This window comes from Phodopus roborovskii, unplaced genomic scaffold (assembly GCF_943737965.1).
Source record: "Phodopus roborovskii unplaced genomic scaffold, PHOROB, whole genome shotgun sequence".
Classification (NCBI taxonomy): Eukaryota; Metazoa; Chordata; class Mammalia; order Rodentia; family Cricetidae; genus Phodopus; species Phodopus roborovskii.
The window spans coordinates 10,923,376-10,950,504 of record NW_026126515.1 but is presented as its reverse complement, the minus strand read 5'-3'; positions in this window follow the sequence as shown (position 1 = coordinate 10,950,504).

The window sequence follows — 27,129 nt, the reverse complement described above, 5'->3', positions numbered from 1 at the left end:
TCACATCCCCATACCAACTTGTGCATATACCATATGCAACTCATATTGGAGAAAACAAGCATGAACTTGGGTGGTATAAATTATAAATAAGTATGAGTTTTATCATTGTGTAATTATGCAATACATTACTTAGGGAAATGTATGTAGATAGTAAAACTATCAATATGAATTTACCAAATTTATGTTCCAAAGAGGTTCTAAAATACTAAAAATTTTTTCTTTGATGCTTAGTTTAAGGGTCACTGGTCACTATTAATTTTGTTTTAACTGTTCAAATGTGTTTAGTGTGTTATTTTATTAAATTTCTTTTTAATTGATTATTTAGCATATAAAGTAATGAACTTCATGGTGGCATGAGTGTGTGTTGTGAGTTGTTTTTCCACCTGCCGGTCTTGATGCACCATGTTGCCAGCCCCCTATAATACACAGAGACTCTGTATTAGATATAAAGCTGTAGACCAGTCACTAGTTTCTTATCAGCTAGCTCTGCCTTAAATATTAACCCATTATATTAATCTAAGTATTTCCAAGTCTCATCTTACCAAAGAGAGGGGCTGTCGTTCTTCTCTCCATCCTCCATCTTGGAACTCCTTCCTACTTCTCTCTCCTCCTGGTCTCCTAGTCCCACCCATCTTGCTTTCCAATTGGCCAACAGTGCTTTGTTCATTAACCAATAAGAGAAACATTTACAGAATGACATTTTCCATCATCTCCTCTTTTCTGTCTAAAATAAAAAGAAGGATTTTAAGCTTAACATAGCAAAATATATCACACAACAGTTATCAAATAAGAATCACAGGTAACAATATTTAGTTCATTAACAATTAGTAAGACTTAAAGAAATATTCTATCATCTATCCTATCTTTGTGCATCTAAAGTCTTATATGTAACATATCTTTATTCCTAACTAAGGAAAACTATAACCGTAACTATCTGTCTTCAACTCCTTCATAGACCACAGAAGGATAATATATAAACTGTAGAAATGACAGAGACATCCATCTTGCCTGGTCAGTCACCCAAAGTTCTTCTGTAATCTTCCATCTTCAGTCCATAAGCCATAGTGTGTCAGACTCTTCAGCAAAGCGGGAAACTTTAAACTGTCCATCTGTAGTGGCAGTCACTTTTCTCTGTGTCCTGCAGACTGTCTGGCAGACTCTTCTGTGAAGCAGGAATCCTGTAGCAATGTCCATCTTGAATCAGCAGTCATTTTTTTATGGGTCCTGAATGTCCAGATTTACAGCATAAAGTCAAGTAGTCCAGACAAGAGCAGTATCTTGTCTAAATGGCTAGTCTTGCCATATTGAAAGCAAACTCCATAACGAGTTTCTCTGATGTCCATCTTCCTTTCTAACACAAGTTGTGTTTCCAGGAGCAGTTATGTCTCACTGTCAAGAAAACCCTAAATCATTTTAAATACCATATTCTGTAGGTCTTTGAAAGATTTGAAGAATGCCTATCCATCTCAAGTACATCTTGAAAACCTAACTAACTTAACTCTAAGTTTTGACTATTATAGGTAACTATCTATAATCTGTACTAATTTATACATGACATTTCTAAATGAGCTATATAAACACAATACCTAAACAAGAGGGAAATATACATATCACAAAATTGACCTTAAATTGTATCAATAAATGAAAATCCATTCCAAAACATACCATAATCACCTTTTTATCCTTAAAGAGTTTTGTTGTGGTCATTAACCATTTATAACCAACCCCATTTAAATGAAAACAAACATTTATAAACAATATTTGGGAACTTGGGCATCGTTCTTTCCAAACTGCTTCCTGCTGGTAGGGGGCACTGTCATGGGAGAGTCTAAGAAAACACAGAAATCCTGGATGTAGTCTGTAAGGCTGCCTCGTTCAAGCTATTTTGAATGTTGGGACACTGTTTCAGGGGGTCTGACTTGATCAAACCATGTTAGTTGGAAGGAATCCACAGCTTTTCATTTTCTGTGGAAACAAAAATAGAAATCCTTTTCCCCAGTAACCTGTCCTTGGACTTAAATTTTGAAGTCAAAGCATTTTTAAAGTATATAAATTGAATTAATCCAACAGCAGTTGTTGCTATTTCCTCCTCAGCAGTCAAGTAATTTAAAGATAACAGAACAGCATATAGTATTCATAGTCTTTTTGTGCTTCCCATCTTTAAGTGGCTTTTTTTTTATTACTCTATTTCTTTTATTTTTATTTTTTCATTTTTTTTGAGACAGGGTTTCTCTGTAACTTCTTTCTGTCCTGGAATTAACTCTGTATACCAGGTTTACTTTGAATTCACAGAGATCTGCTTGCCTCTGTCTCCCAAGTGCTGGGATTAAAGTCGTGTGCCACCACACCCAGTTACCCTACTTCGTTTTTTCTTTTTTAATCATTGAAACCTGTTTTTTTCTCCCCAAGCTTACATATATTTTAAAACACACTGTAAACCTTAATCTGAATCTGAATCAATCTGAATCTTCTTAATCTGTATCTCTCTTTACTGTAAATCTTTATCTATTTCTGCCCACGAGCCTTTATCTGGTAAACAACAACATTGCTAAACAGAAAGTCACAGCTGTTTTAGCCACCATCTATCCAAGATGGTGGAAGGTACTTTTACTGCCAGAACTGAGAGCTGAGCTCACACTGCCTTGGTCTACGCTGCCATCCAGCAACGTGTTGCTGGCTTGGAGATGCAGTCACTGCCATTGCCAGCTCTCCTACAAACCAGTAAGTTGATAGCAGAGCTCTTTAAAATCCTTGAGGTTTTTTTGCTGCTTATGCTGAGTCAGGAAACATCCCTTAAAGGAGCCACGCCAAGTCCTCTGTTTGTCTCTAGCAAAACAGAGTCCAACTGAGAAAAATGCTGCTACCAAGAAGCCTTGCTTTTTCTCTATTCTTTTGTTGATAAAACCATTTCTTAAGCTTTTCTTAGTTTTAAGTGGAAGTTCTTATTAGCCACATTGCAGTGCCATATGTTAGGAGTAGGTTTTCTGACAGCCTGGTTACACTGCCATGCCAGCCCCAAATAACACACTGAGACGCTGTATTAGATATAATGCTGTAGGCCAGTTACTAGTTTCTTATCGGCTAGCTCTGTCTAAATATTAACCCATTTCTATTAATCTAAGTACTTCCAAGTGGTCTTATCTTACTGGAGAGAGGAGCTGGCGTTATCTCTCTGTCCTCCATCTTGGATCTCCTGCCTACTACTCCTCTCTCCTCTTAGTCTCCTAGTCCTGCCTATCTTGCTTTCCTATTGGCCAATAGTGCTTTATTCATTAACGAATAAGAGAAACATATTTACAGAATGACATGTTATTGCGGTAAATAAGGATCAGGATAAACAAATAGGCCGAATAGATGTTTAATCAGGGAGAAATAACTTACAACCTAGACAGATGAACACCAGGAAATTCAACCCGATCCTCTTCTGTCCGAGTCACGCCAGAAGGAGCAATCCTTTAAATCAATAACTATAATAGGCCATTCTTTGGGAATCAAAGAAGGCAAGGGCATTCCAGGCTGTAGAGAGCCCATTGGCTGGATAACTTTATTGATGGCTCTCAGGTCTGTAAGCATTCTCCATTTACCAGATTTTTTTTTTGATCACAAATACAGGAGAATTCCAAGGACTGGTTGATTCCTCAATATGTCCAGCATTTAGCTGTTCCTGAACCAGGCTTTCTAAAGCTTCTAACTTCTCAGAGGTCATAGGCCATTGTCCTACCCAGACAGGTTCTTCTGTTAGCCATTTTAAAGGTAGGGCTTTTGGTTCCTCTGTTTGTTCAGCATTTGTATTTTGTTTTTGTACTGCCTGGATATTTGGTCTCTGTCTTGTATAGTACTTAACAGTATTCTTTCCACAATCATGAGGTCGTCTATGGTTCCTATCTAATACAGGAGGAATGTTAATCTGTGTATTCCATTGCTGTAATAGATCACGACCCCATAAATTTATCACTACATCAGCCACATATGGTCTCAACCTCCCTCTCTGTCCTTCTGGTCCTATACATTCAATCCATCTCGTGCTTTGTTTTACCTGAGCCAGGGTTCCAATCCCTAAGAATTGAACATTTACCTCATGCCGCCGAGAGGCTCTGTGCGAATGCAAAGTCCCATGCGGAAATGGGCAAAAAATGTTAAGCGGTAAGTGCCTTCTCAGGTCTGCTTTAGCGGCAAAGATCTCCTTTGCAGTAAAGAAGAGGCAAATGTCCCAAAGCTGTGGTGAGTCCACCTGGTTAAATCCTGCCCGTTGGGGAAGGTGGGGGAGGGGGGCGGCTTCTGCCGCCTGGGGGCAAAACCCAGGTAAATCCTGCTTCTGACACCAGATATTGCGGTAAATAAGGATCAGGATAAACAAATAGGCCGAGTAGATGTTTAATCAGGGAGAAATAACTTACAACCTAGACAGATGAACACCAGGAAATTTAACCCAATCCTTTTTTTTTTTAAAGATTTATTTATTGTGTTTACAATGCTCTGCTTACATGTCTGCTCCAACACCAGAAGAGGGCACCAGACCCAATTACAGATAGCTGTGAGCCACCATGTGGTTGCTGGGAATTGAACTCAGGACCTTTGGAAGAGTAACCAGTGCTCTTAACCTCTGAGCCATCTCTCCAGCCTCCTCTTCTGGCGTGACTCGGACAGGAGAGGATCGGGTTAAATTTCCTGGTGTTCATCTGTCTAGGTTGTAAGTTATTTCTCCCTGATTAAACATCTATTCGGCCTATTTGTTTATCCTGATCCTTATTTACCGCAATAACATGTCCCATCATATGTGTGTGTGTGTGTGTGTGTGTGTGTGTGTGTGTGTGTGAGAGAGAGAGAGAGAGAGAGAGAGAATGTGTTTGTTCTCATCAATGTAACAATGATATTTTTCACAGGAAATTCACATATATAATATAATAAGGTAAGGATGAACTTACCTTATTCCTTTATAGTATACTCAATATTCAGCACCTATATTTTATTTTGATTATAGTGTCTCATAGAAAATCAAGTTCCCACACCATATGGCAACCTTTTAAGTGCTTGAAGGCAGTCCTCCTGATTCCCTTTAGACATCTTTTCCAAGAACCAAGCACCCTTAAATCATGATTTCCAGACACCTCACCATCTTGGCTGCATTTTCCTTGACAATTATCCAGGATTGAGCATAGCATTCCAGTTTATTCTGGCCAGTGAAAGGTCTGATGGAACTGTTAGCTTTCCTGTTCAGGATGTAGCATTTATTGATATAGCCTAGACCTGACCTACATTTCTACTCTCATGTATGCCACATTAATTTGTATGAGGTTAGAGATCATACAGGTCATTTTAAACCTTTAAGCTCCCTTTCTATCACTCTCTCTCTCTCTCTCTCTCTCTCTCTCTCTCTCTCTCTCTCTCTCTCTGTGTGTGTGTGTTTGTGTAATATACTTTCCCCTCATGTTCTTTACTTGCATGGATGATTTTCATAAACTGGACCATTTGCATTTGTAGATATATTTATTCTTAATGTCTTGTCTTGGAATTGGGTTATATTATTCAAACTTACAATGGACTTTGGTGCCCTGATTCACACTGATTGATTTACTTTTCTCCCTATGCATTGAACTACCAGTAAATGAGTGCTTATTTGATTAATAAAATTCTTATTACAGAAATAACTTGGGTTTGGTAATATATATTCATTTCAATAGTTAATAAATAAATATTTTTTAAATGGAAGGAAATGAAAAGAAAGACTTCTTTAGACAATCAGTACATCATAACTAAAAGGCCTTATATTTGGTATTGTTTGGGACACATATTTACAACCTTGTCTTCTCATTAATTTTCTCTGTTTTGCCTACAAGCTGCAGTACAGAGACAGTGATGTCTTTGTTAATGTTCTAAGGTCCAAATCCATACCTTCTATCATGACTGAATTTTTGTCTCTGTTGATTCCTCAGTTTCCCATCTCAGTCTCTATGAAACTAAGCTAGGTAGAAGTTTTCATTTCTATTCCAACCTTTCCATTTAATAATAATGATCTTTTTCTTTATCCTTTGATAACTTTATACATGCACACAATGTGTTTTGATTATACTCACCTTCACTACTCCAATTTAACACCTTCCAGGCTTCCCTCATTATGTTACCCTTTCAACTGAATGTTATTAAAAACATAACTCACTCCATCTAATTAGTTTTGGGAATGTGCTCATGGGTTTTGGGCTGTCTACTAGAGCATTGCCAATCTATCAAAAGTTCTAAAGAAAACTAACTCTCCTTTCCCTAGCATCCATTAACTGTCAATAGTTCCTCAAATAGGTAAAAGGACTTAACTGCTCATTCTTCACCCATGCTTGACTGGCTTGATCACATACATGTTTTAGGCAGGCAACCATAGCTGTTATGACTCCATTAGTGCAATGTTCCTATCATGTGCAGAATAATGTTTTGCCCCAGTTCTTCTTGACCTCTTACTACTACAAACTTTCTGCCCCCTCTTCCATTACATTCCTTGAGACTTTGAGAAGACATATTCAATTTATGGCTGAATACTTCTCATGCATTGATTCTCTTTACCTTTAACCAACTATGAGTCTCTGTATTAAATGTTATCCACTGTACAAAGAAACTTATGTGATGAAGACTAAGAACTATGGCTATAGAGAAACCATGTCCATGTAGCAAAGTATTTGTAATAGGTTCTCCCCTCTGACATATGATCTCTCCAGCCACAGATTCTTGATCAGAGATATATTTCTCAGCATAAGTGTCTTTCTGTGTGTTGAAAGTGAAATCTAATTAGAAAGATGTTGGTTACCACCATAATATTTATGCCACTATTTCACCCATGGGCATATTTTACCATAATGATAATTTTTTTTTAGTTCATTGCATTCACAGCTGAGTAAGATTATTGACAAAAGACAAAAGCAAGAAACTATAGAAGAATGTCTTGAGTTCTTGGGAACAAATATAATTTTTCTCAACCAGAATCCATAAAGCACTAGTATTAAAGAGGTCAACATTAAATTTATGAACTCCTAATCATCAAAAGATTGAGTGAGTAATTTTCACATTATATATTACACATCTGTACATCAGGACAGTGCAAACCAAAAGCACAAAAAAAATCGCAAAATTAAAACCAGACTAGTAAGCATTGCATACCACACACTGTCTGTGGGTTCAAAATTACAGGATGTGTGAGGTTGGACATACGAGTACTTTATTAAGAATGTAAAGGCTAGGCCAGGAGGTGGTGGCATGTGCCTTTAATCTCAGCATTCGGGAGGCTGATGGGAGATGCCATTCTGTGTATATGTTTCTCATACTGGTTAATGAACAAAGCACTGTTGGCCAATAGGAAAGGAAGATAGGAGGGACTAGGAGACAAGGAGGAAAGAGGAAGTAGTGAGGAGGAGTCAAGATGGAAGTCGGAGAGAGCAGAACGCTGGCGGGCTCTCTCTCCGGTAAGATAAGACCACGTGGAGATGAATAGAAATGGGTTACTACTTAAGACAGAGCTAGCCGATAAGAAACAAGTAACTGGCCAACAAAAATATATCTAATACAGAGTCTCAATGTGTTAATTGGGGCTAGCACGGCGGCGGGACAAGACCACTCTTGGGCATCTAACTGAAGGATTCCTCATCCTACTACAGAGACCTTTGTTCAACCATATTCATTAACACTCTATAGGCAGAAATTGGAAACAATCTAGATGTCTGTCACACAAAAAATGGATTTAAAAAGGTGTTACATTTATACACTGCAGTATTACTCAGCCCTTTAAAAATGACATCATGAAATTTCCAGGCAAATGATGGATCCAGAAAAAACTCATCCTGAATGAGGTATCCCATACCCAGAAAGACAAAATGGTATATATTTGCTTATATGTGAATATAGCTGTTAAGTCACTGATAACCAATGTATAATCTATAGATACAGAGAGAGAGAGAGAGAGAGAGAGAGAGAGAGAGAGAGAGAGAGAGAGAGAGCAGGTATATAGTGAGGAGCTATAGTGAACAGATAGATCTCATTAGGAAAGGGAAGTAAATGGATATGTATAGATGGATGGGATCGAGAAAGGGAGGATCAAGTGGGGAGGTATAGAGGCAGGCACATCACTGTGAGTTTGAGGTCAGCCTAGTCTACAAAGCTGAACAGAGAAACCTTGTCTCAAAAGCCCAAAACCCCAAACCAAACCAAACCAAAACCAAACCAAAACAAAACAAAAGAATGCGAAGGCTTAGGTATTTTTCAAAGTAAAATGCATGCATACAAGTAGAAGAATGTTCATAGAAATGCTATACACAATTGTCCTGACCTTGGAAACAATCCAAACACAAACTTTGTCCTGTATTTGTCTGATATAATATGACACTATAATAGAAACAAACTACTGTCCTGCACATAATGTGATTATTGCTCATACACATAATGCAGGATTTACTGGATCTAGAAGAAAACAGATTTTATTGTTTTATGTAAACACTTTTAAAGTTTGCTTCTGTGATTGTTTGTTAACTATACATAGTCACTTATATGTTAATACTTTGATTTTTCCAATTACTAGAATAATGATTTTGGTTTTTGCTTCTTGATGCTCAGAACGCTGACTTAAAGGAAAGGATAATCATAATTTTCCTTAAAAATAAATGCTATCATTTCAGGAGTGATGATTAATCCAATTTTGGTTTTTAATGCCTTTATCTGTCCCCTTTTAGAAGGGACAAGTACACTGCATTCTTATATATTAGACAAAGTATGGTTTTATAAATTTTAAAGATTACATTGTTGAGCAGAAATTGAGATAATTTTACAGAGATGACACATTATAGATTATAATAGAAAGAAAGAGTACTTCGAACTCAAAGTACTTCCAGGAATCTAGAAAGGGGGAATGGATGACATAGGGAGAAAGGTCTTAAGGGAGAGGACTAGTGGAACATAGGTGGTATGAAGTGTAAAAGAATAATTGACAGGTGGAAGGGAGACAGGTAAGTAGGAAAGGGGATGGCAGTATAGAGCAGAGAAGGTGAGAAGGTGGCAGAGGTTGGGATAATAATAAGGATGTTTGAAAGAGCTATAGAGAAACATACTATTTTATAAACCACACACACACATGCGTGCAAGCTTGACCCCCCACAACACACTCATTCCCCTCATATAAATGGTGTTACCATACAAAGGGGATGATTCCAGTTAAGATTTTTTTCTTTGCCTCTAAGAACTCAAGGCATTCTTCTGTAGTTTCATGTTTTCATATTTTGTGCTTAGGGTCATAATATGTGGGTAATTTTTGTGTAACACAAAACAATTCCTTTTAGAGTATCTCTACCTAGATGACTTAGAATCATTTATTGAAATAATTCCTTCTTCACTGATTTTCAGCTATATATTCTTCTTGAGTTAAATAAATCCATCCACCCATTCATCCATCTGGGATGATTGAACCATTATACTCAAAAAGATCTATTTAGGGAGAATACATTAATTAAAACATTAATGTGTTTTTATTGTTTGTCTTAGAGTGAGAGTCAGAAAAATAATGGTATGTCAGCTAAATTTAGTCTTTTACCCACTATTAAAAATGAAGTATTATTGGGCATGAAGTGTACAGAGACCAACTAGTCAGCCTGCGGAAGCTAAGATATTTACTAGCTATTACAGAAAATCCTTGCTGGACGCTTCTTATTTATTGGATGCTTCGTATTTATGTTATGGTCTTTATATTGATTTATAGAAATATATTTACATATGATTTGTCCATGGGTGCTTTATAAAAATGCTAATTTTGTATAATGATAATATAGCCAAACTGTGGGTCCTTTTTGGTTTTATTATATTTGCCATCGGTGTTTACTTCTTCTTTGTTCCTTATTACATGCTTTTAAAAATTAAATTAGTATTAGTAGAAATCCATTTTGCTACTCATAGTAATCCTTACACTTGACTTGCTATATTTTTAATAACTTATCAAAGCTTTCTGTTCTTTATTTATAATGAGCTTTTATTATGAGTAGATTTTGAACTTGTAACATATTTTCACTGAGTATATTGAATCATGTAATTTTACTTTTAAGGTTTTAATCTTAAACCTCATATTACTAAAGAAAGCCCTTCTGGTATCGAAGTATCAATTTTTTAATACCAACCTTTATTTGGAAATAGTTAATTTAGATGTTTCCATTTGTGATCAGGAGAGATACTGAACTGTATTTTTTCCTTTTCATTAGGTTGGTTATCAAACATATGAAACTCCCAAAATAACTTGTAAGTGTTAACATTTTCTACTCTCTGGAAGGTACTTTATAAGCTTCAGTTATTGCTTCCTTAAACAATGGGTATAATTTGTATAAAGGTATCTAGGATTGAATATTTTTTAACAGGCAAATTTTCATTTAAAGATTAAAGGTATTTTTAAATTTAATTTTTACTTTTTAAAAGAATATATTAGTATTGTACATCATTAAAACCCTCCAACTTCTCCCATATACCCTCTTCTTTCTCTTAAATTCATGACCATATCTTTTTAAATTTTTTTTTGGAGGTCAAAGGACAAGCTCTGATATTAACCCTTGCCTTCCACTTTTGAGGTAGGCTCTCTTCTGTTGTTCACCGAAAGATATGCTAGGCTCCCAAACTTTTAGGAGCTCTCCTCTCTCCATTTCCTGTCTCACTATGGTAGCACTGAGATGATAGACAGTTAGTACCACATTTGGTTTTTAAATGAATTCTAGGGATTTGAACTCAGGTCTTTAAGCTTTAGTGGCAATGCTTTGTTCACTGAGCAATCTCCCCGATCCATTTCTCCCATTTTTTATGTCAATCAAAACTTGTCATTTGTGAGTTAAGTTTATAGCCAATAAATTAGGGAGTTCCCAGTCCATGTCCCTTTGTCACGGAAACACTTCATTTTCACTTGCTAGTATATTATAAAGGATATTACAGAAAATAAGCTGAATAACAGGATCCTATGGATACATAGGGCCATGTGTGTGGAAAGGGTACAGAGCCTTCATGTCTTCTCTATGCTTACTATCCTCTGTTTTCAACTATCTACATGCTCCCCCCCAAATGCAATCCTTTTAGTTTTTGATGGAGGCTTTATTATATAAATACAACTGAATATGTGACTGATTATTGGTGATCACATCAACCTTTTGCCTTTCTACTCTCCCCAAAATGTGAGGAATGGATATTCTAATCTTCATTATTAAGTGGCTGGTGTCCATGCCTACTGACCTCCATCTTTTTGGCTATGTATTTTACCAATACTAGTCTTGTTAAAATAAAACATGATCCTATTAACCAAGAAACTCCAAGGTATTAGGAATTCTGTGCCACGAATCAGGCTGCAAAGGCCAAATGTTAGATCATTAGATTAAAGGATTTATTCTTATTTTACATATCAACCCCAGTTCACTCTCCCTCCCTCCCATGCCCCCCCCAACCTTCTTCCATCCCACCCCCCCACTCCACAGGGAGGGTGATGCCTTCCAGAGGGATCAACAAAATTTTTCAAGTCATTTGGAATAGGGTCTAGGCCCTCCCTCCTGCCTCTAGGCTAAGGGAGTATCCCTCCATGGGGAATATACTCCCAAAGTCCTTTTGTGCACCAGGGATACATCCTGGTTCCACTGTCAGAGGTCCCTTAGACTGCCCAGGCCTTCTAACTGAGACCCATGTTCAGGGGAATCTGAGTTGGTCCAATGCTGGTTTTCCAGCTATTAGTCTAGGGGTCCATGAGCTCCCTCTTGTTCAGGTCAGCTGTCTCTGTGGGTTTCTGTAGCCTGGTCTGACCTGTTTTCTTATCACTTTTATCTACAAATTATGAGAAGCATGCTTTCACAAGTGGGTGAGAATTAAATATTAGAACAAGGATTCATTTAATATTTTTAAAGCTTTTGAAATCACCAGTTTTTAGAAATGAATAGTTTTAATGCCAATGTCTAATAGTAGAGCCATTTATGTATATTTCTTATTACTTCATAGCTTCAATTTTGTTCTTAAGTTATAAAATGATTATTGTATTTTTTACTATTTGGAATTTTTATTTGATTCATTTTTATAATTTCTAGCGTGTTTTCTTTTGGAGAAAAGATTTTGAATATTGACGTCTATTCCTTGCACCCATTCATCATTGTTCTCAATAAACTCATATTTTAGTTACTTGATTCAACATTTATTGTTGATAATTTCATTTATAAAGATGTTTGAGCCTATCAACTGTCTCTCTGTCTTGTTGAAGTTTATTTTTTGATGTCAACTTATTTTTGACAGAACACAAGATGCTGTATATAAGCAAGCAATAACTGTGGAAATAGTTTGTCAACTAAAATAATGGTATTTTTCATCACTAAAGCTTACATTTGCTTCTAGGAAATAACTAGGGATACAATCTGTGATAGTCTTAATCTAATTTCAGGTTTTGAAATTGTTGGAATCTTATCTTTCTTCCCTTTGAGATTGGCACATTTCTGATTTATCTTTTTTATTTAAGGTATAGCTTTTTATATTCCCGATATGAAACACTGAAAGTTTATGTTTCATATTTAATCCCTCAACTCTAAAAGTTTGTATAAAGCTCTACTTAGGTTCTCAATTGTTATAGAATATTATTTTAACTAGGCAATGATGTGTTACATTTGTTTATGATGTGGAATATTATTTTAACTGTGTAAAGATGTGTTATATTTGTTTATGCTGCATTTGTTTAACAATGTAAGGATGTGTGTTTAACTATGTAAAGATGTGTTGCATTTGTTTCACCTTGCCTGACTAAGGCACCTGACTGGCTTAATAAAGAGCTGAACAGCCAATAGCTAGGCAGGAGAAAGGACAGGCAGAGAATAAATTGGAGGAGAAATCTAGGCTTAAGAGGGGGAAGAATGAAAGAGAAGGAGAAAATGGAGAGCATATGATACACCTGGCACAAGAAGCCAGGAAGACATCAGCCTGCCACACATCCACACATAGAGAAGCAGTAAAAGTAAGATATACAGAAGAAAGAAAAGTAATTAGCCCTGATGTAAAGGGTAGTAAAAAGAGAAACAGGTTAGTTTAGATTAAAAGAGCTAATCAGAAATGTGCCTAAGTTAGACTAAGCATTCAAAACTAGTAAGTTTCTGTGTCATGATTTGGAAGCTGGCTGGGATCCCCATAAAAGAGAAAAAGCCAACTACACGCAGCCTCTCAGCTGCTGGTCCAGATCTATCAACTCTCTTATGGTTAAAGTGACAGTGCATTCTGAACTCGTCACTTGGGTTCTTATCTCCATAGTCTTTATAGCTTCAAGTAAATTATAATAAATTTTTAACTTTTATATTATTTCCCATGGGAAGATCAGTTTCAGTCTTATGAATGTCACCAAATATTTTTAAGTACTGCTGTGTCAGGTACATTTGGATACATGTACAAGAGAATTCAAATTGATGACTTAAATAAGAGATTTCTATTTCTCTTATTTTTAGGAGCTACAGAAACAGCCCATCCTGTCCATGTTGAATATGTATATGGTGATTAGAGATGTAGGGAATTTTCATATTTCTGTCCTACCAGCCTTGCTGTGTGATTTCCACCTTCAGATATATAACAGAGTCTGAGATGTCAGTTAGAACCCCAAGCATTGTGTGTTCCACAGAAGTACAAATAGGAGACAGATGCGACAACCTACTTGCAGTCTGACCTTCAAAGAAATATTCTTAGAAGCTCCCCTCAATATATTATATATATTTTTTTAATTTACCAGAATGTACTTAGGAAACAGAGTTAGGTGAATCTCTATGAGTTCAAGGCCAGCCTGTCTACAGAGTGAGTTTCAGGACATTCAGAACTACATGAAGAAATCATCTCAAAAACAAAACAAAACAAAACAACAACAACAAAACCCAAACAAAAAACAAAAAACAGATGAACAAATAGAAAAATCCCTGGTAGAACTTCACAGTATCTTATCATGTGATGTACTATAATTCACTTATTGATACAACTTATACTTGCCCACATTTTTCATTATTATGATATACCCTAGTGGTTTTGATTTTGTATAAGCTTTAATGCATATATATCCTATGTTTTATAGAAAAGTAACTTTATATTATACTTTAGGCATAGATTTAATATAAAAAAGACTTTTATACATATTTATTATTTTTTCTTATTTTACATATTGATCCTAGTTAAAAAAGACTATTGAAGAAATCTATACCTTTGTAGTAAATATACATATGTATACATATATATACATACATATGTATGTATATATATCATATTATATATTATAATTTATTAAGTTATCTGTTGTTGGATACATTGTTTATATATATTATTTTGTCATTATGAATAAAGCAACTATCAACTTTATGTTCTCTTTATTTTAAAATCTCTATCTTTTAGAAGAGTTTTAAAGTTAGAAATATTTGCTTATAGATATTAACAGTTTTAACTTGCATTATTCAATGCACCACAATATTTATAGTGCAGAAAACACTCATTAACAATATGGTGCCCTTTCAACACTCCTTTATCAACTCAAATTTATACTTTTAAAAAAAAGACCTTTATACTTCTATAAGTAAAAATATGACACAATTTACTTACTTTTTATTTAATTAATTTCTATTATTTTGAATGACTGCTCATCTACTTGTCATAATATTTTCTTTAGTGATTTATACACTAACCACATTTGGCTAATTTCTTACTGGATATATTTTTTGAAATAATTTATATAACTTTGATGTAGAAATTATATTTACTCTCTGTATCAGTCAGTTGCTTTTTTTCATTGCTGTGATGTAAACCTGACAGAAGCAACTTAAGGGATGAAGGCCTTAATTTGACCTACAATTGGAGGGAATTTCAAGATGGTGTGGAGGCATGGTAGCAGAGGCTTAGGGCTGCTGATCACACTGAATCCATAGTCATGATGAATAGAATGGTAAATATTGATGTTTGGCTAACTTTTTTTTTCATTTTTATGTAGTTTAGAACCAATGAACTTAACCAAGACGATACTACAACACATCCCCAAAGGCATGTCTTTTATGATGATTCTGGATCCCATTAATTTGATAATCAGTGTTCATCACATTGCATTTTTCATTTACAGTAAATACAGTGGACATTATGTTTCATCATAATATACTTATATCTTTGTATTTTTCTACTTTGTTTTCTTCTGTCATGTACTATAACCATTCTCCCTATAAAAGCAATCAGTTAAATATTCACATATGTTTTCTTTGAGTTGTTTTCATGATTATATGTATTTTTCTCAGTATACATGAATTTAAATTTCTTATTAGCCTCATGATGTAGATTTCTCGCAGGACAAATCCAGATGGCGTATTTCAATTACTGCCTCAAAGTTCTTGGACCCACTTAACAAAATTCTCATGTTTAAGTGAACGTTCACAGAATAATTTCTGTACTTATGCTTTCTGCTCTCCATTGCACACAAAAGGTATGAAGGCTCAAAAGACAGGGTATAAAGAAGTATTGTTTTAATCAACTATGTTTAAAACACCTTGCTTCTATAAGTTCATTTATGCTTTATTGTAACTCACAACATAGACAGGTGAACACCAACAGGTTCCTGCTTCCAAGAATTCCTCTGGATGTCCTCCTGCCCCCCTTGCAGCTGGAAGAGAGTGCTCTCCTGCGCCCCCCCCCCCCACCTAGTTCCCCAGGTCACTTCCACCCCTGGTTCCACCCCCCAATGGGTGTGGTCAGTGCCACAGAAGGAGACAAAGTGAATATCTCACTACAGTGCTTATTTCTCTAACTAATCAGCATCACTGTCATTAGTTTTGCTTCTACCTTTAAATTATTTTTGTTAGTTCTTTGAGAATCCATGCATTCTATTTTCATATATTCATCCCTACTCCTCCTGACGCCTTCCATATCCAAACACACTTCAAAACTTTCCCAAGTAACAATAATCCACCTTCTCTAATTTTTGCTACCCATTTGCTTGTAAGTGTAGTGCCATCCACAGGATCATGGCCAGTCTACTGAGGGCACCCTTCATGTAAATTTTGTTTCTCCCCAGAAACCATCAACTGTCCATATTTGCTCAGTTAGCAGTAGGGCTCATGAACTTCTTTCAATTCCAAGATGGAGTGTTGACCGGCTTTATCTTTTGCAGATCTTGGACTGACAGTTCTAACTGCTGTGAGTTCATGAGTTTAGCAGTCTTGTCATACCAGAGCACACTGTGCTGATAATCATTTGTATAAATCTTCATGCCTTTTCCTTTATTCTCTATGCACTAATCCATTACTAAACATTTTTGGTTAGGAGCTACATGATTAACTTGTTGGAAAGTGTATGGGGAGAAGTAAGGCAGGGTCAGAAAACTCAGGTCAGATCATAGCCTTTATTGGTCTCCCTAAGTCTTATTTGCAATTATGCTAATTAAATCAAATTTTATTAGAATTTACCACTTAAACAACAATTCCCTTAAATTTTATGCCCTTCAGTTGCACTAAACTCAGAATACTAGTTTTTACAACATTTATATTAGCAATACATTTTAAACATAATTGCTTAAAACACCCCATCTTTATGCCTCCTCTTTTGACTCTCTGTGTCTTTTTTTTGTGGTCATCAGTTTAGAGATTAGAAATCATTTTATAAGATGTGTTTAGCTTGGTATTAATGAATATATTTATGCAAGCTATAATTGCAATGCTTCATTGACATTTATCATTTTTATATGAGGAATTTCTAGAAATACTACCTTCTATGACAAATTTTAATAGATCCTAAGGACTAAGAGATATGTTAGTGGAAGAAAAAAATGTTGAAAATGCATAAAATTAGAAGCTTATATCTAGAAAACTGAGATAGCACTAATATGAAAGAATTTTGATATCCATAGTAAAATTTTATGTTGCTTTTAATGAGTGGTAACCCTGAAAGAAAATCTTAAGCAATCAATAGCAATAAGGAACTTCATTCTTAATTGCAGATTTGCACAAACAGCTATTATCTTCTTTACTTTCAGAGGAGAGAATTATATCACAATATTATTATATTATGAAGCAACAATTAAAGAACATACAGTCATAAAGTATGAAAAAGAGTATTAGGCAGTTAATGAAAATATACTGAAATGTTTTTCTGAATATTGTGATGGTTTTTGGTATTTTTCAGTGTATAATTATAGCAGTTTCTGTTCATAATCTTTTATACTTTTATAATTAATTTGTGTATTTATGACTCTATCATTTTTATTAAAGAGGGATATTTAAATTATACAAGTTATTAAGACCTAGCCTTGCTGTTCTATTCTTGCAATGCTACTTTACTGACTAAGAACTGAGGGAAGAATCTTGTTATTTGCAAGCCAAAGTCCTTGGAGTTTTCAAAGTCAACCAACTCAAACCATAACTGTAGCACTAGTATGCAGCCCCTGCTTTTTGGGTGGGAGCAAAGAAAAAAAAAGGATGGAGAAAGAAGTGCTTACAGTTTTGGCAGGTTACACTGATTTCATGACAGAGGTGACCTAACTTTCAGGTGGGGACAGTGCCATCAATCAACCTTGCTTGAACTATTAGTGCTGCCAAGGGTAGCTTTTCTTGATTGTGAAATCCCCTCAATTAAAAGGGCAAATAAGTCAAAAGCAGAGGCAGGACCACTCATCTCTAGCAACAAGATCTCTGCCCATAATTTTAGTCTACACAGGCTTTTGATTTGGTGTTGACAAGAATGTGAAAAAGATCCTCAGCAGAAGGACTGGACTTGCTAGTACAAGAGTTTGGGCCAGGACTTGCATAGTTTGTCTTGGAAGAAGGTGTGTTTGTGATGTCATGAGTAGGAAGGTTAGCATTTTGCCTGCATGATGATGTCTGTTTAAACACAATAACAGTAGACACGTGCCTATATTTGTTTGTACATGCACTATCTTTGTGGGACAAGTAGACAGAATTGCTCAATGACTGTATCAGATATAAAAGCCAGATATTAAGCTATGGCTCCATTTGTCAACAGGAAAAATAGTATCTTTTAAGGTTGTGAAGGTTATTTAGATCTGAAAGCCAGGATGCCCTTTTCTCTTTTCTCTCTCTCTTTTAACCTAAAGTAGATGCTGTATACATCTGTAGAATACAATGAAACCCCCAGTATTATTAAAAATTTCAATATTTACATGATTTGAAAAGAAATCCTTAAAATTACAATTAGTAATTAGAATTAGAAACACTTAAAACTCTAGATACTCATATAGTTTGTGTCTTGTCATTTTTACTGTGTGTGTGCGTGTGTGTGTGCATGTGTGTGTGTGTGTGTGTGTGTGTGTGTGTGTGTGTGTGTGTACATGAGCCCAGGTGCATGTGTACAGAGGCCATCAAAGAATGTCTGGTGTCCTGGTCTATTGCTTTTTTATCTTATTCAGTATTATTTTTTGAGACTGGGTGTTTCACTGAACTTAGAGCTAACTACTTCAGGTAGATTGGATGGCCAGCAAGCAGTGGAAATCTGGCTGCAACTGCACAACTCTAGCATCTGGTTGCAGGTATATGGTCATATTTGGCCTTTTACCTCGGTGCTGGGGGTCTGAACTCAAATACTGTTGCTTGTGCAGCCAGTGCTCCAACATGAACCAGCTCCTTAGCCCAGATACTGACATTTTCCGAGTATCCATAGACATCTATTCTACTGATGGTTTAAAAAAACTTTGCATGCCTACTATTTTTCTCTTAGTTTTCAAACTAAGGGTTGCAGTTCTGTCTCACATGAACTGGTTTCTCTTCAAGATAATGCTGTCTTTGGTCCTTGGGAGCCCATGATTGTGATATTTTAGTTCTGTCTGCTGTAAAAGCATCAGATGCCCTGTTAAAGGGTGAAATGGGGCAAAGATTTCAGTTGATCTTCTCTTTAGTCTTTTTTTATCCCTTCCTCTATTCCAAAATGATCCAGAAAATTAAAAAATGTACCTGTCAGCCACTTAAATTAATGATAATGCTCATGTGTAATGGAGGGAGAGCTTCTCTGTATGTGCTCTAGATACATATATGAATAGCACTTAGTGTAGATACATATCTGCTCTGGGTGTCAGTGTAATCCATGTACATCCAGGATTAGCTTTTAAACTCTCATTCCCAGAAACCTAAGACAAGAACTGTTGAAGAGATATGGGGCATACATGATTTGTCTTTTTACCTAGAGATCAACTATTAAAATTGACTGACTGAAAATAAACTTCCTTTTTAAGAGAGCCCTGCCTTCATTGATGAAGGAGTAGGCCCTTGCTGGCTTGTGTTAAGAGTTTAATTTCTTTAAAGTAACATTAATGCCTAAGAGAACTGCTTTAAAACAAAACAATGTATCCCATTTCTGTAAATTAGGTTACCGACTAGCACAGATGCTTTCTCTAAAACTAGTGGTTTCAACTTTGTGTGGTTTTGTTTCCCACTGTTGAAGACATATTGATTTACTCTACCTTGGTGTGGTATGATGCATTTGACATGGATAGTAGTAGACCTTCTACAGTATATACAATCCCCATCACAAAAGTCATAGTGCTCAGTTTGAGAAGCCTTTGTTTAAACAGCGCGAATAAAGTAGACATAGCAAACTGTGTTGATTCTGATGTGACCCAAAATCTTATTGACATCTAAAAATGCCCTTGACTGTGAACTCTCTGACCTCTTGTATAGCTGTTAATTATGGCCACACAAGGTATCTTGAAGAATACAGGTTCTGATTGCTTAATGCTGTTTTCATCTTTATTTATTTATTTACTTAGAAACAACACTAGCTTGGGTGTCAATAGCCTCACCTATTGGCTGTGCTGTGATGGAGTAATGTTGTTGCTGCTTCACTATAGTTCATTATCTTGGTATAAAATCTGTCGTGGCCTATGGATACACCTGTAACTATAGACTTCTCACAGTACTCTGGAAGCCATGGCATCCCTTGTAGTTTTAGATGTCCTGCTTGGGACCCCTTAGGAAATATTTGTTATTTTGGTTTGCTATGTTGTCTGATAGAATAAAATGTAGCTTTAGAAGTCAAAAGTAAAATTAATGATTTCTTAACATTCTTTTTTACATATCTAAAAGCTCATTTTATAAAAGAGGTTGATAGGAATTCATCTGAAATGCAGAATCACTGATAATGTCATAGGAATTGACTGAATTGACTAAATTAATTAAAATGTTTTATCAGTTACAGACCTAATATTAATTTTGAAAATTGCATAATGATATTTACTTGATCCAATACATCCTACAGTCTCCCTATTATACTTTAATATTTCTGAGTTTCACAACTGTAGCAAGAAAGATAGCAGAAGAAAACTAGACAGATAGTCATGATTGCAGAATGGGCTCCTGTAATTGGGGAAATAAACAAGAAGAACCCTTCAGCCTATGAAATGTAACAATGAACATGGAAGCCACTTAGAACATGGAAGACTAATACAGAAACTAAACAAAGCTAGCATCTGCAACCATAGGAGGCTGAGCAAAGAAAGTCATGGACTTATAAAGTAGAATGTACACTTACTAAGAGTGAGATGGTCATTTAAAGATCAATAATCTACATATTCTTTAAAATACTGACAAATTAAGTTCAAGGATTTAGATAGTCTTCTAATTGTAGTCCATATTTATTTCCTCTGGTAATTTTAACAGACTAACACTTAAAATAACTAAAGACATTCATGTTAAATAAGTTTTCTTGGAGAGATTAAAGAACTGTAACTCAGTAAAAATTCCATTTTGATTAAACTATGAATCTGTTGGAGCTACTTATTGGAGAAAGGAAAACTCTTGAACAGATATGGAAAAGTCCCCTAAGTGGTATAAGCATTGTCATAGCACTGGGAAATCCCATCCCAGTTAATTGTTTACATGTTTACCTCAGACGATGTTGGACCTTGTGAGAGTACTGTGATGGCCTTCTAGGGTTTTTGTGAGTCTCATGAGTCTGGTGACCCTCCACTGACCCTCTATGAGATTTGACTTTGAGAGAGTCTCCTGTATATCATCACAGATTCTCAGTTTCAAGATGGTGATGCTTATGTATAACTAGAGGAAGCATCTCTCCTTCACTCAATTTCTTAGTATTCTAGGGGTCAGAAATTAAGGTAAAAACCAAGGTACCTGTAGGGTACCATTCCACGGGGCTTTCAGAACAAATATATATCCTGTATCTTTGAGTCAGCTGGCTGCCATCATTCCACTCTTTTTGGGACATCACTGTGATATCCAGGGCTAGCATCTTCAAATCTTTCTGGTCTGACATGTTTTTGGTCTTCACCATGTAAGTGAAAGACATTTCTGCTGGCATTTTACACAGGTGCATGAGATAGCATTTGGGAATCTCCCAAATTTGCCAACAGGGTAATTTCCTCATGTCAAGATCTTAATGTAATCACATCTGCCCAGATACTTTCTCCACATCAGGTTCAGTGTATTAAGATTCACCATCATTACCCTGGTACTAGGGCCATACTAGTTGAGTGTATCATAGGCACTTCCTGCATTAGGATACTGTGATTCAGTCTGTGATCTCTTGTTTTTTCCTTCACCACACCCCAAGTCTTGGTTTTCTCATTTACAAAATGAGCCTACAAATAGGCCATAAGAGTTTTATGAAGGTTATTTCACTTAGTCCTACTGGAACACTTAGAGACTGGCATTCAATCAACTTCAGGAAGACTCAGCAATCATTCTTTTTTGTGCTTTGCATGTTGGTATCATGGTCATCACAAAGAAGAGAGCTATGTGAGAAAAAACTAAACATTTGCTTTGTGACCTATGTTATACTGCTTATCATACTTCTTTATTGTTACTTCATTTTAGGTATTTAAGATAGCTAATGTAGATTATAGTATTAAAGCAGAAAATCAGTGTTGAAACAAAGCATTTAATATACTCCATGGAGTTTATTTAATTTTGTTTCAATGAAACATACTAACTGAATCCTGAAATCCATTTGGGTAACTGAGAATCCAAGGTCTTGTTAACAAAAATGGATTTAAGAGTAACAGAGATAAAGTGTTCACTCAGGGAAAAAATCGTACTATACTTTAAAAGTGTTTGGTCCACTTTATAAACTTGTCAGATGTAGAAATAAAATCTCTGTGTTTTAGATTATAGCAGTGGTTCAGTTAAATAATTTTTTAATTGAACTATTAATTAAATAGTTATTTAATTGAAAGTCCATCCTTAAGTAAGTTTGTTAGGCACTCTCCAATTCAAGCATTTTTTTAACCTCTAAGAGAGCACACTGCTCCCTCTCTTCATTAATGTAAAATAAGCACAATTAATTTGTTATTTTAAAAACAATGAAAACTTTTTTAGGTTAAAATTATGTTGTGTTTCTTTTGAAGGGATAGTGTTCTATATATCTAATGTATGGATTAGGTTGTTTTGAAGATGGTGTGAAGGGCTTCATTGTACACACTAATGGGTAGATTATGTAATTTCTTTTGGGAGCGTGTAAGTATAATGGCAGTCATTGATGGGTCACACTATAAACAGTATTGTTTTCATTATTAAATGATAAAATGTAATATAACAAAATTCAAATGACAATGCCAAGGGCATACTGGTGGAAAAAAATAATTCGTTTTCTCTTTACACTTTACAAACACACACACGCATACACAGAGAGCTCTCATGCAACAGCAGTCTGCAGACCTTTAGCCCTTTGACATAGTACTAGGCTTAAATAATAAGGACGTGATATTGCATAGGTTAAATGTAGGTTGAACATGGCAATTCTGTATGATACAGACAGTATGGAAAAGGAGCTCAATTTTCCAGAGCTATCAAATGAAAATAGCTAGATGAAACATTCAACAATAGAAGGAGAGTTTTACATCTCCCATTTGCTTATATTCCTCCCAATAAATATCAACCCGGTCTTGGCTCCCATTCTTCACTTTAATGTTAGTGGTTATAGGAACAAACATTATTAAGAGAAGGGGAAATGAACAAAAGAAATTCATAGTGGGGAAAGCCAGGTAAACAGAAAACAATGAAAAATACAAATTGTTACAAACTTTGTAATCATTTCTTTTTGACAGTGTTTATCTCTTTAAGTGTCTATCTGTGTACCCATTTTTATTTCATCTTTATGTGTCTCATAAAGTTGGAGATCACTCAATGTTTAGCTTTTTGGTGTCTGATCACAGAGAGCAGATTGTCCTGGCACTTTTATATACTCTAGGAAAAGAAAGCAATTTTCATATACTGAGATTTATTATTGGAGTATGTTTTTCAATATAGCAATGCAGGCTACAAATTTTAATGTACATGCATATGCAAGTGTATGAAGCAAGAATAATATCAGGTAAATCTTTATACCTTCTGTTGGAGAAAATGCAGAGAGGCAAGTAAATGTGTACACACACATACACACACACACACACACACACACACACACTTTTTCTTCTTTTATCCTACACTTGTCTCCTTGTCATCAATGATATAGGGAAGGAACATTGCTTTTTTTTTTTTTTTCAGAAAGTTCTCCAAAACATCCAGTTATCATATGGAGGAGGGTTTCTTAATCATAAATGGTTGAGAAAATGCTAAACATCCAGTGGAAGAGATAGCTACCTTTGGGACATATGATAACCCAGGGAGGAGGAGGGCTTTACAAAAGTAGACTGTGTATTGATAAGTTGTGTGAACTCATACTAATTGCATTTCTTTTATCTGAAGATTCTCACCATGTAGGAAGCAATCTCCTATTATACCTCATGGTACATTCCATGGTGGAGTGAATGTGAGTTAGCAAAGTGAGATAACTTCATGATATCACCCTGTGCCAGCATGTGTACTACATGTTATTAATAAAGTGTGTGTGTGTGTGTGTGTGTGTGTGTGTGTGTGTGTGTGTGTGTATGGGGGAGAAAATGACTGTGGCTCAGACATTTGGGAAAAATGATATAGCTTTATTTCTGTATATGCATTTATAATAGAACTTTCCATCATAGCATAAAAAAAAAAAAACTCAGAAGATTTGGTTTCAGCCCAGAAATGATGGAAAGGAATTTATATTTTTCATTTATTTCTTAGCAGTTTGACATATTATTGTCAAAGAGGAAACAGTATACAGTAGCAAGTAAATAAATTAGTCAGATAACTTTATATTGTGTCTTCTGTGGTTGAAAACTGCAGATATTTGGAGAGTATATGAAACATGGGAATGGAGAAGGTAGATAAAGGTAGCAGAAGTGAAATGAAATTGGAATGCTATTTCCTTATATTGCTCTTGAATATTGCTTTATGTTTTAATTTTTCATAAAAAATTTAATCTCAGCTGGACATAGTTGTGTATGCATTAATTGTAGCACTTGGGAGGCAGAGGTGTGAGATCTCTGAATTCAAGGCCAGTCTGGTTTACATAGTGATTCCAGGGCAGCCAGACCTACACAATGAGACAAATAAAACAAAATAATAATTTTTAATCTCAGGATTTAACTGTTTTTCATCAGCAATTTGAACCAAATAAGAAACAAAAAGATCCATTGTATCATAGTATCTATTTTTCAGATGTAATTCTACAATCTCAGTTTCTACATCTTTCTGGAACACTGCATAGAGAGCATCTTCATTGTCTCTCATTTCTGTTGCTTATGCTCTATATGTATATAAGAATGCTCTGTCATGAGAAGATCAATTTAACAACCATCACACATGATTGAGCAGGAATGATAGAATAAACAGAAGTAGAAAGAATGAACAGTATAGAGATTTAGAATGAATAGGAAGTGAAGAATGGACATTTGGATTAAGGTAGTCTGTTAGTATCCCTCCCCTGGCCCAGTAGCATAAAATTTCTCAAAGTCACACTGTTACCTTGGGATATCAATGTTCTATAAGCACACTTCAAAGAGGAACCTCAAATCAAAAGTTGTTTGGGGAGATTAGAACTTGGTCTGGTCATTGTTTTCCATAACACTCACTGACACAATTCTTTAGCTAGAAGTAGATAACATTGCTGAAGTTGCTTGATGGTATATCATGAGTAATATTAAATGCCAAGGTTGACTGAACTTATACTTAGTGGTTTCTTATAGATTGAAGAAAAGGAAAGACATGCCCAGGTCCTTGTTCTTGTTAACTAACACGGTTCATTAAAACGAGGTCTGAAACATACTTTAGTTTTCTTTTCTATGGGAGATTTCTGTGTATTAAAAGGAGGTTATAGTTTTAAATAAGTTTCCTTCTAAGGCCTCCAAATATTTATAATATATAAATTCCTTGAATAGTGATTTATGAAAGGTTACACACATAAATATATAAAGAAAACACAGCTTTACACTTGTTCCTTTACCAAATAGCACATGAGTGAAATTCATTTCATATGTAGTTGGGCCAGGGTATAGTTTCCTTTATTCTTATTCCATAAACATTAGCTCATTCTTTTATTTGACTCCATTGTGTGCTGCAATGCTTGTATGCCAACTGAAACTGTGTTCCCTTTTTTAGTTTTCAAGTCTGTCTCCCCCTACTGGAGTATAAATATTTTTTGAGGTGAGGAATTATCTTTAATAGTTTCAATAAATGCTGATTGTCAGTAAATGGTTCGTGCTTGGGATAACTGAACTGGTTTCATAACATAAACATATGTCCTTTTACTTTCTCCTGTTCTTCCTTCCTTCCTTTTCTTTTTCTTTCCTCATCTTCCTTTTTCTTTTTAAATATTCCATATTCTTACACTGGTCCTGCGTCTAGGAAAGAAAAACATTTCATCTACTGAATGCATATGTCCTATTTCTTTATTGAGTTACTTATACTTTTCACATGTCTCTGTTTTCCTGATGCTTAGCACTTGTAACAGTTGAAGAACCCAAATGCTGTCTGTTATTGCCCCCACCCCCATCCATCCTTATATTGAGGGAAATCCAGCTGGACCACCAGTCTTTTACCTTGTGCCAACCTCCACATCCTAGTTCTTCCAATTAACCTCTCCTAGAGGGATCATTTTATAACACAAGATTGTCTCCATAGCCAATTTATTTTCTGCAAATAGAGCGAATGTCAGGAACTTATTCCACAGCTTTGGGTGTGCTAAACAAACACTTTCCTACCAAACCATATATTTTTCCAAGACACAGATTTTTGAGATCACTGTATCACAGGGATCTAGCTATAGTGAGGAATGAAAGCAGTGCTCAAGTCATTGACAAACATTGACTTTTGTTGAGGTTTTAATTTGGCAAGCATACTGTCCATTATAAACCAGCGTCAGATTGACTCAGACCCCCTGAACGTGGGTCTCAGTTAGAAGGTCTGGGCAGTCTAAGGGACCTCTGACAGTGGAACCAGGATGCATCCCTGGTGTATAAAAGGACTTTGGGAGAACATTCCCTATGGAGGGATACTCTCCTAACCTAAAGGCAGGAGGGAGAGCCTAGTCCCTACTCCAAATGACTTGAAAGAGTTTGATGATCCCTTCTGGAAGGCATCACCCTCCCTGTGGAATGTGGGGTGGGATGGGAGGGAGGTAGGGGACATGGGAGGATATATGAATAATATCTCTTTTTAGAAGTCTTTCTATTCCCCTTGGGTCTACTCAGTTCAGGAGAAGAGCTGTCCTATACAGTAGGAGGTGTTTGGGCAGCTTATCTCTCTCCTTAGCATCTTGGATGATGGAGAGAAGGTTAAATGGTAAATAATGTTTTCAAGGTATGTGCCCCGCAGGAATTCACATTTGTTTGCAGTTTAGAGTTGAGGTAGACAGAGATTCTGGATGGTTATGTAGTTCCAAGGGAATGGTGCCTGTGCCAGTGACAGGTAATCTTCCTTTTTCACTCCTTCAGCTGAAGTTTTCATCAGGTTAGCAAGTATAGGTTGATAAGTCATAGCAAAGTCATGTCAGGGTTGCTACAAATATCTCTTTCTCCTCTTCTCCTCCTCCTCCTCTTCCTCTTCTCTCTCATCCTCATCTCCATCCTCCTCCCTCTCTCTCATTCTCATCAGCCTCCTCTCCTCCTTTCTCCTCCTCTTCCTTCACACTTTTTGGTAAAAGTTTATACAGAAGAAATAAAAAATCTTAACAAACTTCATTCAAGCTGTCTTTTTTTTGACTATTTCTTTGTAAACAGAACATGGCATCTATTAGCACTGAATATATATGGGGAAACAGCTGTTCTAATTTACAGAGAGAAAAATAAAA